This window comes from Dunckerocampus dactyliophorus, chromosome 14 (genome assembly GCF_027744805.1).
Source record: "Dunckerocampus dactyliophorus isolate RoL2022-P2 chromosome 14, RoL_Ddac_1.1, whole genome shotgun sequence".
Taxonomy (NCBI): Eukaryota; Metazoa; Chordata; class Actinopteri; order Syngnathiformes; family Syngnathidae; genus Dunckerocampus; species Dunckerocampus dactyliophorus.
In genome coordinates, this window is record NC_072832.1 from 10282229 (window position 1) to 10293826 (window position 11598).

At 40.4% G+C, this 11598-nt stretch overlaps 1 long non-coding RNA gene across 1 annotated transcript; it reads right to left on the minus strand.

Annotated features, from left to right (window-relative positions):
- Window positions 1-422: 422 nt before the first annotated feature.
- LOC129194127 (uncharacterized) lies at window positions 423-10259 on the minus strand. Its single transcript, XR_008573696.1, has 4 exons — window positions 10069-10259; window positions 8962-9091; window positions 6627-6691; window positions 423-1548 (listed from the first exon to the last, which is right to left on the minus strand). It is a non-coding gene; the product is annotated as an uncharacterized LOC129194127 (long non-coding RNA).
- Window positions 10260-11598: the final 1339 nt, after the last annotated feature.

Genomic DNA, 11598 nt, shown 5'->3' on the forward strand with positions numbered 1-11598 from the left:
AGCATGTTACTGATTAGACAAATAAGGCTTGTTGCAACCGTCCCCTGTTGCAACTGTCCCCAGTCTACCCTACTTTGAGGAAATGCAGCTGTGGATGTGGAGCCACAAGGGCGTCGAACAAAGTGGGACACGTCACCGCTCGCATTAAACATGCAAAAATTGTGGGGTTTCTACTTTCTAAAAAGTTGTTTTTACAGACCAGAGTTAGCTATAGCATGGAATTTCCAACTGTATATAATTTTTTTAATAAAATAATGGCCCATATTTCCAAAATTGATACAGAGGATAAGCAGCTTAGAAAATGAATGAATAAATGAATGATATCCCTTTACATCAAATCTGATGCAGTTATTTACATATTACTTTATTTTTTTTAATGTTTTTTTTTATCATTGCACATGAAGGTTTTCCACAGCCAGGTGGTTTGGGACCCCCCATACACATTTTATAGAATTGGTTTCATTATTTTATGTAAGATTAATGTCTGCATCAACAAATGCAACTGTCAATTTGTATCAAATTGGTGTTTTTAAACTATATCATTTCTGAATCATATCTTAACCTATGTTGTATCTACATGTGCATCGAATCACTGACCACAAAGAGATTTACTTTCCTACTTATTATAGATAAAAATGCCTAACAGTTATTATTTGTGATTAATTATGAGTTAACTATGGACAAATGCAGTTAATCAGGATTAAATATATTCATCGGATGACAGCCCTAATATAGATATTTGCAAATACATAGATAGATAGATAATTTATCCATTTTAATGCGTGGTACAACTAAAGGCACATTTGTTTGCACAAATATAATGGTGATAACAAATATAGCTCATAAGAGTTTAATTTAAGGGCTGATATCTAGCAACTTCCATGGTTTTTTTGATAATAACCAAAATCACTTAAGTTCTTACATGAATAGCTATAGCATTGTACTGCCAAAAGGTGTAACTCTTTTGTTGTCATTGTTATATTTGTCCAAACAAATGTACCTTTAGTTGTATCAGGAATTAAAATGAACGAGAAACAACAAACAAGAAAACAAAAAAAAAAGGGTGGTCTAATATTTTTGTCCATGACTGTATAATCTAAATAAGTGTAGCTGGCAGCACAAGTGAGTACACCTCACAGTTAACGTGTCCAAAGTGTGTCCAACGTGAGAATATTTAGTGTGAGTAGTGAGCACCATTTGGGGGATGGAATTCACCAGCCCTGCACAATTTGTTACTGGAATCCTCCTCCAGTCCTCCATAATTACACCACAAAGCTTTGGACATCTTGCACTCCTACACCTTCCTTTCGCTGGAGGATGTCCCACAGGTGCTCAGGTCCTCATCAAGGCACTTGTCATCTCGGAGGCGTGTTTGGGCTCAATATTACGTTGGAAAACTGCCATGCATCCCAGCTTGCCAAGGGAGGGGATCATGCCCTGCTTTGAAATGTCACTGGAATTCTTGTTTCCCCTCAGTGAACCGTAGCTCTTCAGTGCCAGCAGCACTCCTGCAGCCCCAGACCATGACACGACCACCACCATGCTTGACTGTAAGCGAGACAAGAAATGATTGTACTTGTGTCAACAGCTATTTAGACAGTTTGATAGTAGATGATAGTAACTCTGCTCTACTATACAGGCTGTACACTACTACTCTAAAGTGAAGTATATCCAAGTTTCATTTCTATACTGTAGTGTTGTCCCCTTGAGGAGATATACTGTAATAAAAATTGTTCCTGAAATGTATGAAACATACAAATGCATTCAACAACAAGGACTGGAGGATGCTAAAAATAAACATATCAGTCATCATTTATAAGTGTGTTTTTTTTGCCCTTTGTCAGCTGCGTTTTATTTTGGTCTGACAATGCGAATGGCAGAGAAGGCCTACAGGCACGCTTACCTGAATGTCACTGTTTATCTAGGTCAGTCGGGTTTAATGTATCTGTACAACAGCTCAGGCCAACAGGCCATGAAGGACCAGACTTCAGTTCTGTAGTGATGACTGTGTATGCAAGCTGCGTGGATGTGTACTGTACATACTGACATGATTCAGTGGAACACCATCTTATCGTCATATTACAGGATAAGTACTTATTATTTTTCAGTGTTGTTTTGCTGGGAGGAACGTACAGTTTGACTGTCTCATAGTGAAGAGTATGTGGTCCATTTTGAACACCCGCTGAAGTTACCAAATATGGTTCCTTGCCTGAAGCCATTTCTGGGTCAAGCCTGTACCCCAGAGGCAGATTTACTGATCTTACAGCCTTCCTGGCTAAAAAAAAAAAAAAGAAACACTTTGCTGGCGGTCATCACAAAACACAAAAATTTGACAAAAGAAATGGCTCTCAAAGTAGGGTTTAAGGCTATTTTGAAGCCGGGGGGGGGCTTGAAGCGAGATGTCATATTTTTCTCAGCCTTCTTGGCCCAAAATAAAAGGTGGTGCTCGGGGGGACCAGCAAAAACTCTCACAGGGTGACTCAAGTTAAAGTTTCTACGGAGCCTTGGTTGGGGACATGGTGGGAAAAAAAACATGATGAAAAATATGGCAAAATCCTGAGAAAGGTTTGTGAGATCCTGAGAAATTATTGTGAGATCAGGAACGTTTTTAAAACCTTTCTGTACTTCCGGATCAGCCAGTGTTTTGTAACGATGAAGGACACGCACCCACGGGCCAGCTTGATAGGATTTTATTTTGAGCAAATATAAAGACATGCAACGTGTTCTTTACTGTGCACGTGGCTTTCATATAAGTGAGAGACATTTGAAGAAGATTTTGCGTGCAAAGGGATTGTCGCATCGTAGCCTTTCTCGCAATACTTTCTCGAGATCTCACAATTGTTTGTCAGGGTTTTGCGTTTTTTTTCCCCTCTCATCATTTTTTTCATCATGTTCCAAGACCAAGAAGAAAGCAAATTTCATGAAATCCTACATGCTTACTATCAATCTAGCTATGCATTTAGCTTTTTTTTTTGCTATTAACATTACTCACGGTGCTTGTTTTATTTATTTGGTGCTTGTTTTTGTTAAAGGCTAGGCTAAAGGTCATGCACACATTCTCTGTGTTGTTGTGTCAACATTTCTAGCTGGCAGGTTGTGGAGCTTTTTTTTTTTTCCTTAACAAGGACTTTCCCAACCAGTGAACGTAGATTTTATCTGACAGTGTTGAGATGCTTGTTTGCAGGCAATGACACCAAACTTCCACAACGTTCCTTCAGGGCTTGAAGAAGAAGCCGTTTGGGTCAGTGGTTATCGGGTTTCTTTGGCAGCTTCCTTGTCACTTTCTTCTCTCAGCTGCCTTGTTTTACAGTTTGTACAAAACAGAATCTCTTACGAGGGACAATGAGGGATCATAGTTTTGCTGACAAAAGCCTGGTTTTAGATTACTTATATATTATTCTTGATGCATATGTGTGTGTGTGTTGACAGAGAGCGCTGCCGTCCTTCATATTGACTCTGATTCACACAAATGTGTACAGCGTGATCCATACTGTAGGCTGCACTGTGAGACATACCGTAACAATAATAACACATATTAAACCAAAAGCAAATTTAGATCTCCTTTGTGCCTTCAGGCTTCAACATTGTACAAAATATCAATCAACCTGTACAGCACAATACTGATATTTTTATACTAATTATCCTGGTACTGGAGCATGTCCTGGCTGATTTTATTGGTCATACTATTTTTTTTTCTCTAAGGGAAATTAAGACAAAAAAAGAAAATAATAGTAGTAGTCGCGGTTAGAATTTTGCGGCTTCACACTAGCATGGTTTTCAAAAACATATTAATGAATAAATTATGCTATTTTGCAGTTCAACATCACCACGCTTCAAATTATCTGATCTCAGGAATGTCCTGCTAAGGTGGGTTCAGTGTAAAGAACAATAGCACGTAAATCCCAAGTCTCCTATTTGCCAATTTCCTGTGGAGGACTCATACTAGGCCATTCATACCATGAGTCCCCGTCCCCCGTCCCCCGTTCTCCGTCCCCGTCCTCCGTCCCCGCCTATGTTGGCCTGCACTAACACTGAAGGTTCATGCTTCAGCCCGTTTCATTGCATGCCACTGTATTACAGTCGTCCCTCATTTATCGCGCGTAACTGGTTCCAAAACCGACCGCAATGAGTGAATTTTCGAGAAGTAGGATTCAGTATTAACATACAGAATATTTTCATAGTTAGAGAACATAAAACATGTTTATGACTTGGTAGATATGGGTTTTAACATTATTAGAGTCCTGTTGACATTAAATAACACACCAACAGTCACTGTCACACCCTATTATTCTTTGTTTACATCACATTGCGTAGCCTACGGGATCACTGCAGGGACATAACAGACGGCCGCCGCTAGCGTGGCAAGCTACCGAGCTAATTAGTTAGCCTGTCCAATTTACTTATTCTAAATTTAAGAAAGTGTTTCAAATGCAGTGGGGAAGAAGGACAAAGAAGCCACAACTTACCACTTCTACACGGAGTGAGAGTAGAATCTTTTCTTCATTCAATCTCAGCCATGGCATGTTGGCTCGGCTCTGCTGGCTCAATAGCCAGTCTCCATGCAGCGTGAAAAGTAATGTAAAATAACGTCATGTCTAATAACATTATTGACGCCTAGTGACCAGAAAACTACATATAAATTGTCTTTCAATATTTTTTGACTAATAATAGGCCATAGTTAACCATGAAACAGCAATGATTGATTAATTACTTTTTGAAAAAGCGCGATATAGGCAGGGAACGATATTTGAATATATACAGTATATAGTGAGGGACGAGTGTACTGCTATTTATTTAGCTTCATTGTGCTTATTGCTATTACGAAATGTGGTAGTTAAGAAGTGACGAAGAGTGATGACATTATTCTATTAAATGATAAATCTTTATTATGTGCTCGAATGTGCAAGCGTGAATGACTGTGGATCATTTTGAGTATTCCAATGTATTAGGATTATGAAATGTGGTGGTTATCATGAAGAACTGGCAAGGAGTGATCCGATTACAGTCATTCTGTGACTGGGACTGTTGCATATGTGCGCGCATGCCCAAGCTCACCTCTTTCAGTCACGCCAAAGGCACAGATCAAAACATTCACATGAGCTAAACATGCAGGACTTTGTAAATTGTAAAGTGGGAAAGTGGCTTTTGATAACAAGTGACGACGCTTGCGGTGAAGAATGTGAGTCCACTTAGTTCACATAATTCCCGGTGTATATTCTTGTTCTTCTTACATTCTTTCAACCCATTGAGGGTGGTCCTCTCTTCACGTTCAGCTTTTTCCTGTCAGGGGTCGCCACAGCGAGCCAATCGCATGAATGGTTTTGGCTTAGTTTTAACACTTGATGCCCTTCTTGACACAAACCCTCACCGGGAATCAAACCCATGCCTTCTGCCACAAATGGCAGAAATGATACCATTACACAACCGGGGATGTGGTCCTTTCTGAATAAGTGTTGCAAAAGGCCAGTACAAGCAAAATGCACTGAAGTCAATCTTGAACCGAGCTTGTGTGAGTTATGGTCATGTCTCGAGTGATCACCTCATGTCACATGTCTTGCAAAAAAAAAAAAAACTAAGGATAATTAATGCCATTTGAAATACCGTGCACATCCTCAACGAGGGCAAGTTAAACAATGTCTAGCTCAACACCAGATGTGGCAATTCCATATGTTATTGCCATGTCGTGTGTGGTTATACTAAAGAGCATGGCAATTGTGCTTGGGAACAGCTTTGGAGGGTAATTGTGCGTGGTGAGCAGGGTGTCTATACAGAGGCCCCGCAGGCACCAAGGGGGGTTTAAAGGGTTTGAGATGTGTGGGGGGTATGACTGATCACAGCTTTACATCAGATCTTCTTTTCATCACCAACACACACCCTGCTGGCATTAAGACAATCTGTCAATCTACATGTCGACATGCTACAAATGCTTGAGTGGAAGAATCTGTTTGTGCCAGTCCACAGGAGTGGAGCAGTGGTGCGTCCGAGCTTGTGTGAAGTTGTTGACATTGCTCACCATTGGTTGAGGTCTCTGGACTGAAAGCATGATGGGAAGCGGCATATAAATCTGTCCCGAGAAAAGATTAGTCTTCTCACAATTGAAGTTATATCTCCTCTAATTCAGCATGGAGATGCATTGAGGTGGAGGGTGTCTCATGTATCCGCTGCTACTGTTTTTCGACCTCCAAGTAGTTTCTAACTGAATGACCTGTGTTCATTGTCCTCTGACTGTGAAACTGATTTGCTCTTGTAACTGTTCTGATTACACTGGCTGTCTTTGTGTGGGTGGACAAGCATCATTTTGATTCACGAAATAACTACCTCTCCTCCTATGCTCACTTGTACCCTCAGGGAAAAATCTTGTGCGTGCTGGAGAGTCTAAACATTTTTTATGATTAGAAGTGTTTGTCGAAGGAGGTCATTTATCAGTATTGAGTCTTTTGCTTCTCTAATGGAGATGGAACACAAAGCTGGCAGAGAGACACGCCACACCTACACAAGCCATGAAATTAGCTCAGAGTGACAAATTTACCAGCGTGGATTGTTGTGGAAAGGTTTCATTGATATCCCGCTGCTGAAAAGAAAAGAAATGGATAATCTACTTTCTGATTTATATCATTTATATCTACCTGTAAAAGGGCAGCAGGATGACAAACACATCACCCGGCTTGGGATTGGTGATTGATGAGGAGTGCTGCAAGAAGCACAGAGTAGATCCGCTGACCCTTTGCAACTGTGACATGTACTGATGGCATATGAAAGAGCAACAAATCAAAACAGCAGACATCCTGAAATGCGCAACTCAAATATAATTGACAGCAGTGGTCGGAAATTATATTTGGCTCCGGGCCAAATATTTCCCAAGCCATTACATGGCTGGCCAGGAGAAATAGAAAGTGAATCAAATTTACAACAAATGCCTTGTAAGACAGGCATTAGATGTGTCTGAGCTCAATTAGCGAGAGGCACCGAACGGCTTGCTGGTGAAGAGTGTGAAGTGAGGGGCGGGGCCACTTTAGAGACATCTGCATTGGTCGACCACTGTCATTGCAAACTCCCCACATTGAAATTGTCTGTAATGAGTCAAATTTGGGCAGCCCTCGGGCACGGGGCGCCATGCATTTGCCTCCCTATATTGCTGCATACATGTGAAAAAAAAACGTTACAAACAGTAATGGCTCATTTATCGCGGTGAACTGGTCCCAGACGCAACTGTGATAAGTGAATTTCCACAGTGTAGGATTCCTAATTTACAAATCGAATATTTTCATAGTTAGAGCATAGACAACCCGTTTACAACCTTCTAAATACGTTTATTGACATTATTAGAGCCGTCTAGATATGAACCAACGCCCCTTTAGTCACCGTTACACTCGTATTACCCAATATACTAGATATAATAACAGTCAATAAGACATTAGACTTGTGATTGTGTGTGTTGCTATAAATGTGTTCCCAAGGGGAGCAGAGTGTGTGGTGAACGGGACGTGATGTCAGGTGTTTAGAGTTGAATTTCAGCTTGCTGTGGCTTTCGGCCGCAACAGTAGCCCATGTTTTTGTTCGGGATTTTTATTGGGATTATTGTGCCTGGAGTCAGATAATTCAATTTTGCAATAAAAAGCCTGTTGTTCCGGCAATCAAGTCTAGTGTGTGTGTCTCACCGAACATTACAGTAACATTACTGACACTTGGTGACCAGTGTAGAATACTACATAGTTTCAGCATCTCTGAATGAGTCTTTTGAAAGCCTTATATTTGTATTTTATTTAATTTAACCATTTTTATGCCTGAAAATGCTTAATGTAGGAAAACATTTGCTTAAATATGCATATTTTTAACCTACTAATAGGCTGTATTCAGCCACAAAATTGCATGATTTATTTAATTTACAATATTTAATATATTTTTGAAAACCCGTGATAGAGTTAAGCAGCGAGATTCGAACCGCGAAGTGGCAAGGGACGACTGTACTCTCAAACCAATCTGGTGGGTCGCCTATTGCCATTAGGTGAGCTATAGAAAATGTTTAAAACATGGGATTGATTTCAATAATTTGTTCAGTGTTAATTACGTTTTATAGCATATTCAGTCGTAGTGTACTGTAGTGGTTTACACTAATTATTTTCTTGTTGCTGGTCCTGGCGCCATTCAGTTCAATGCAACTCGCATAAAATACTCAATGTAAACTTGAATGACCAAAACTTGCATGTACTGCATACATTGTGCAGAACCATAACATCTACCTTTATTTAACACTGGTAAATCCCAGTGTCTAATTTCTGCTCTTGTGAGAGCTACTTTTATAAAATGAAAATGCCCAAGAGGTTCTCATTTTCGCAACATTGATTTTCATAGCCAATTTCAACCCAAACAAACCGAATGTGCGTGTTTTACCAGAACATTAACAAAATGCTGATATCCACACCTCCCATTTTGTATTTCCGAATGCATTTCTTTCTGGTGTTCTCACATTATTAACCGGAAGCCTGAATGAAAAGCAGGCTTGCGGGTACGTCATGTGGTCATGGAGGGCTACCTGCCCGCGGGCACCATGTTGGTGACCCCTGAGCTAAAGTAATCAATTAAATTCACTCAAAACAGTGATAGAGAACATGAGTTATCGTTAGAATAGCAGATCACATGTTATTGAAGACGTAGGGGAGGCTCTGACTATTACACGACAGCCTTTGAAATCTGCATGCTCTGCTTGGACATCAATTATTGGCGACGGTGTGGTGATTGATTTCGGTTCCAGGACATGAGTTGATTGGACAAGCCTATGGGGAGAATCACATTGATTAAATGGATCCTGTTTCTGCTTGGGTGAAGGCGCTTCTCTGACACTCTGAAGGTCCTCTTGCGCTTTTTCTCTCCGCCTGTCTGTCTCACTCTCTCCTCAGAGATCATCCACAAAAAGGTATACAAATCAGCCCCCTCTTCTCCTACCGTATCCTCTTGCCTCACCTTTCCCCCAGGTAGGAAACAGAAGAGATGACGGGGGCGCAGGTGCAGCTGAGTGCAGAGCAATCGCAGGAGAAATGATTAGAATATCAGGGAGTGAGTGCTTTGTGCTTGAGAGACAGCATCTGTGTGTCTAAGAGATCAGGGGAAGAGCAGATATGGAAAATGATGATTACAAACACTTGGAAATATGACACATGGTAGTCTAGTTTGACTGCTGATGTCTGAAGCACATGGACAGATGTTCAAATCATTTCAATATGTCATCTTGATTTTATTTTTTTTTTCCAATCTCGCACTGTAGAACAAGGATTGACAAAAATGTAACATTTAAAAATGATTAAAAATGATTCTCAAACTTTGCATCAGTATAAAACCTTTCTGGTCGTCATCTTTCGCTGCAGTGATGGCGACAGAGTGACCCCTTCTGGTCTGCTGCCCAGTACATAAACCCAGAGCTCCCAGTACCGACATTCTCAGGCATTGCCAGATGGATGGATTAAAGCCTCGAGTGAGCAAATGAAAGCCTATCTTTATAGCTCTTTGCTGCTGTGTGCGCGCAACATTTGCTTGTAGGCAACTGTAGCTTAAATACAAGGCATAAAGAAACAATGCGACTATATTATGATGTTGTGTTATTCCCTCCATTCATTATATCTGAGCAGCTGCATGAATAAGATTTTAAATTTGGTGATCTAATTGTAGTCGACAGAGACTGATTGATTAACACATTGGATTCATCATTTTTTATGACTGACCTGAGATTAAATAGGGTATTTTTCAGTGTAGTTTTCTTACTTGGCAGGCACCCTGAGTGAAGTTTTAAATCAATAAAAAGCCCTTTGTTAAATTCTTACACCATAGCGTGTTGCTGCTGCCGGTGCCAAACATAACATTACAGCCCTTGTTAGCATGCTAGCTTACATATTTATCAGATGGGTCGATTGCATCACATACCTACTTGGCTTGCCACACTCTACTTGCTAATAACAAATACAGTACTACAAAGTACTATTAGTCTCGTCAGTCTGGGTTCCAAGTGTGCCGAACTGCTATGGTTTGAGTTATGTAAACATTGCTGGTCATTCATTCATAAACACCAATGCTAACCTTAGCTTACGCTGTTGTTGTACCAGGCTCAGGAAGCTGAAGTGTTACTGTATACTCCACAGTCTCCACTTTGATGCGGCAGTCCGTTTTCTTGCTGCCCTGAGTCTTGTATTAAATAGAATTCAGCTCTTCACTGTGACCTAGTGAGAAGTAAATACAGGTCACATGGGTTCTCCTACATTGTTGTTATATGTTAGCAAGCCTGGTTCAGAATGATGCATTCAAAATGGCTTGGTTTTTGTACTTTCTTACAGTACCATTTTTAATTGGGAAAACTGACCACACCTGACTGGACCTTAGATGCAAAATCAAAGTGAAAGCTGATCCAGTACAGAATGTTGCCGTTATGCAGCATTTTGTGTACACTCGAACCAGCTAATTCTTCCATTATTTATGACAGGAGTGTAATTCTAGCATTTTTGTTCATTGTATGCATTAGTGACTGGCTGACAGTGAATGCAGCACAGTTGCTGGTTTATTTTAACTACAGTTCCCTATGTGTTTCTGGCGTCCACTTCACTTCCTCTGTTTGCTTCCTTTTTCCTGCTGTTTTGTTTGATCACCTGTGTCTTGTTAGTGACCACTTCTGTGTTTATAGCTCCTGCTATGTGTTACTGTCTGACTGCTTCAACTCCCACTTGATTTGTCTCATTTTCATGAGGGTCCGTATTGTATGTTTGAATTGGTCACTCCCTTGTTTGCTTTATTTGTAGACCATCCTCTGTTTAAAAACTTGCAGTGCTTTTGGCCGAGCACATTTTGGCTCAGTAAACTTAACGTGCTGACATCTGAGCCTTTTAGTCAAACTTATTTTAGTAAACTCCAAAGAGGTTGTGGTTTCATCGCCGTTTTCGTGTACATTTTTTCATTAAATGTGATCCAATTTTCTCCACATTTTGTGGAAGCTAAGACATGGGCAAAGAATGCACTAATTATATTCTGATCATAATATGGATAAGCGTGTGGTCTTTTTTTGTAAGGAGAGTTTCTCATCACGAGTATCAAGGAAGATGTACGCAAAGCATGACACAATATACTATGGCAATGGACTGCGGTTTGTTTCTATTTTGTTTGTTAGCAAGATTGTATACAGTGGTGTGAAAAAGTGTTTGCCCGCTTCCTGATTTCTTATCCCCAAGACCTTTGGGAAAATACTCTGTGGTCTGACGAGACAAAAGCTGAACTTTTTGGAAGGTGCGTGTGACATTGCATCTGGTATAAAAGTAACACCGCATTTTAGAAAAAGAACATCACACTAACGGTAAAATATGGTGGTGGTAGTGTGATGGTCTGGGGCTGTTTTTCTGCTTCAGGACCTGGAAGACTTGTTGTGATAAATGGAACCATGAATTCTGCTGTCTACCAAAAAATCCTGAAGGAAAATGTATGGCCATCTATTTGTGACCTCAAGCTGAAACCAACTTGGGTTCTGCAGCAAGAAAATGATCCAAAATACACCAGCAAGTCCACTCTGAATGGCTGAAGAAAAACAAACTGAAGACGTTGGAGTGGCCTAGTCAAAGTCCTGAC